Genomic DNA, 3,715 nt, shown 5'->3' on the forward strand with positions numbered 1-3,715 from the left:
TTGTCCATTAGGGATTTCCCGCTTATTATGCGCATGAATCTCAAGTCAATTGCGTTAATTTTACTCTTATCTTTTTCTTGATAAGTCCATGTCTCGCTACCGCAGAATAAATGTAATTATGGGCAGTTCATGGGGACTAGAAAAGTAAAACTCGGTAATCCTGGTTTTTCGGGGACGCTGAAAACGAGTCCGACGTCAAAATTGCAAAATTCAAAATGGCGGATCCAATATGGCGGACAAAATATATGAAAATTGATCCGATTTGCTACATGTTTGCAACTCGGGGGTTTTCAGGGTCGCTGAAAACGAATCGAACCTCAGAATTGAAAAATCTCGCGGCACCAGATCGAGTTCACGGAGCCCGATTGTTTCATGCACACCGTGCGTTACTAGCGCTTCGGGGGGCCTCGCGGTGTATTTGGGTTTCCAGCTACTTTCAGCACGCTTTGAGGCAAATGTTGGTTTCTATCCTATTGCCAAATGTATATAGTGACCAAAATGAGAAAAAAAATTTTTGGATTTTTTGAAAAATTATTTGTGTACTAGCCCCTTAATTCAGAAAGCTTTGGAAAACTATCTTACAATATATTACTAAATATCTTATTACTATTAATTAATTAAATAATTGAATATATATAATATACAAAAAACAAAAAAAAAATTAATTATATCTTCTGTTTGTCTCTAAAGTCCAAGATTTTGAATAATAATTCAAAGAAATTTCTGTTTGATCTGTTTCTAGTTAAAATGCAGTGCATATGTGAATAAAGTTAGTGTGACTAACATGCTAAATTAAATTAAAACCGTTTCAAATTTCTAATTTTAAAGGACAAATATGAAATTCTCAACAAAAATGGAATTGTTCAATTTTCGGTTAAAATTTTTTTTCAACTAAACTGAGGAATTTTAACTAAAATTATGAGTCTTCGACTGGTATGAATGAATTTTCAACCAAGAAAATTACTTTCTACTTACAAATTTGAATTTTCATCAAAATACATGATATTTAACTAAAAAGATAAATTGACAAATAAAAATTGAATACTTTTTATAATAAAAAAACATTAATATTCAAACAAAAAGATGAATTTTCAAATAAATTAATAGAATATTCAATTGAAATAGTTACATTTTCATTTTAAAAAATTAGTTTTCCACACAAAAAAAAACATATTTTCCACCAAAGGGATGAATAAGTTTCAACAAAACATTCAATAAAATGATCAATTTAGTTTTAAACAAAAAAATTGAAATTCAACTAAAATTATGAATCTTTAACTAGAATAATTGAATCTTAAACCAAAAAGATTAATTTTCGATCAAAAAAGATTAATTTGTACAAAAAATATGATTTTTCAATAAAAAAAAAAGACAATTTTTCAACCAAAGATTGAATATTTGAGTTTTTAGTTAAATAAATTAAGCTTCAAGCAAAGAAATACATTGTTAACTAAAATTGTGGAAAATTTAACTGGAACAGTTATATTTTCAGTAGAAAAAAATTAATTTTTAGCAAAATAAAAAGAACATCAACTTTCAAAAAAATGATTGAAGTTTCAAATAGATGAATTTTCAAACAAGAAGATTTATTTTCTACCAAAAAAACGATTTTTCAACAAAATACATTAATTTTCAACGAAATAGTTCAAATTTCAAATAAAAAATTTAAACCAAATTTTTTAATTTTAAACTAAAAAAGATGAATCTTGAACAAAAAATGAAATACTTCAATTTTCACTTTACAAAATTCATTTCAAGCCATTTCATGAATTTTCAACTAAAACGATGAAATAGTAATTACTCTTTTAATTTTTAGAAAAAAACTCATTTTTAAAAACATAATTACATTTTCAAACAAAGTGTTAAATTTTTATATAAAATACTGAATCTTCAAAGGAAATTGTTGAATTTTAAATCAAAAGGATGCATTTTCAACTAAAATAATTAATCTTTAACTAGAATAATTGAATTTTCAACAAAAATATTCATCTTCGAGCAAGAAGATTAATTTATAGAAAAAAAAAAGATGAATTTTTAATTAAAAAAGAGAATTATTCAATAAAAAGTTAAATGGTTAAGTTTTTAGTCAAAAAAGTTAAGGTTCAACTTGAACAGTTAAATTTTAATCAAAAAGAGGAATTAAAATTAATAATATATAAATTAATTAAATAATTTGTAACCAAAAGACCATTTTTTGAAAAAACATATGAATTTTCGATGAATTAGTTGAATTTTTAACTAAAAATGTCAAATTTTGATGAATTAATTCTGAATAATAATTAATTAAAATAACAATTTTAAACTAAAAAGAATCAATTTTTTTGAAAAAATGGAATATTTACATTTTCAGATGAAATATTTATTTTTGAACTAAACTGATGGATTAAAAAAAAAAGATGAATCTTCAAGTGAAATAGTTGGATTTTGAAACAAAAAAGGAAATCCAACTGATATTATGAATCTTTAACTCGAATAATTGAATTCATTAACATTATGGAATAGTCAACTAAAAGTCACATTTTTAGTTAAAAAAATTAATTTTTTACCAAAGAAAAAAAACGAATTAATTCCTAATAAAATAGCTCTATTTTCAACCAAATGGATGATTTTTTGATTGATTTTCCATCAAAAATAGTTCAATTCAACCGAAATAGAACTTTTCAACATGAGCTGAACTTGGAACTAAGATTTTTCAGTCAAAAAAGAGAAAAAATTACAAAAAAGCTGTTTAATTTTTAAGCAGAAAAAAATGGATTTTAAACCAAGAAGATTAATTTTCTACCAAAAAAAAACGTTTTTTCAAAAAAATATATGAATTTTCAACTAAAAAGATAAATTTCCGACCATATAAAAATGGAAGAAATCAAAATTAAATTAATTAATTAAAATGAAAATTTTACATTAAAAAGAATCAATTTTGTACCTAAAATGGAATAGTTAAATTTTTAGATAAAATGTTTATTTTTCAACTAAACTGATGAATTAAAAAAAAAAGTGAATCTTCAAGTGGAATAGTTGAATTTTGAAATAAAAAACGAAATCCAACTGAAATTATGAATCTTTAACTCGAATAATTGAATTCTTCACCAAAAAAATCATCTACAACCCACAAGATTAATTTCTACCAAAAAAGGTGAATTTAAAACTAAAATAGATATTTTTTCAACTAAAAAATCTAATTTTTAATTAAAAAAACGCATGTTCAACCAAAGAAATGAATTTTTAACTTAAAATTATGGAATTGTCAACTGGAAGTCACATTTTTAGTTAAAAAAAATTAATATTTTACATAAGAAAAAAAACGAATTTTAAATAAAATAGATAATTTTTCAAACAAATAGATGATTTTTTGTTTTATTTTCAATACAAAATAGTTAAATTCAACCAAAATAGAACATTTCAACATGAATTGAACTTGGAACTAAGATTTTTCAGTCAAGAAAGAGAAAAAAATGGCAAACAAACTATTTAATTTTCAAGCAGAAAAAAATGGATTTTCAACCAAGATCAATTTTCTACGAAAAAGAACGAACTTTCAAAAAAAAAGTCAAACACACTAATATAAAGCTACTTTAAGAAGTGAAAAATCATTTTTGTTTTATATTGCTATTAAATAAAAAAGAAAAAGAAAATAGTTCTTAATAAAACTCCCTGACTTAAAAAACAAAACAAAAACATCCAGGTTTTCTTGTGAAAAATAATACAAATCGGCAAA

The sequence above is a fragment of the Belonocnema kinseyi genome, chromosome 1 (genome assembly GCF_010883055.1).
Source record: "Belonocnema kinseyi isolate 2016_QV_RU_SX_M_011 chromosome 1, B_treatae_v1, whole genome shotgun sequence".
Lineage (NCBI taxonomy): Eukaryota > Metazoa > Arthropoda > Insecta > Hymenoptera > Cynipidae > Belonocnema > Belonocnema kinseyi.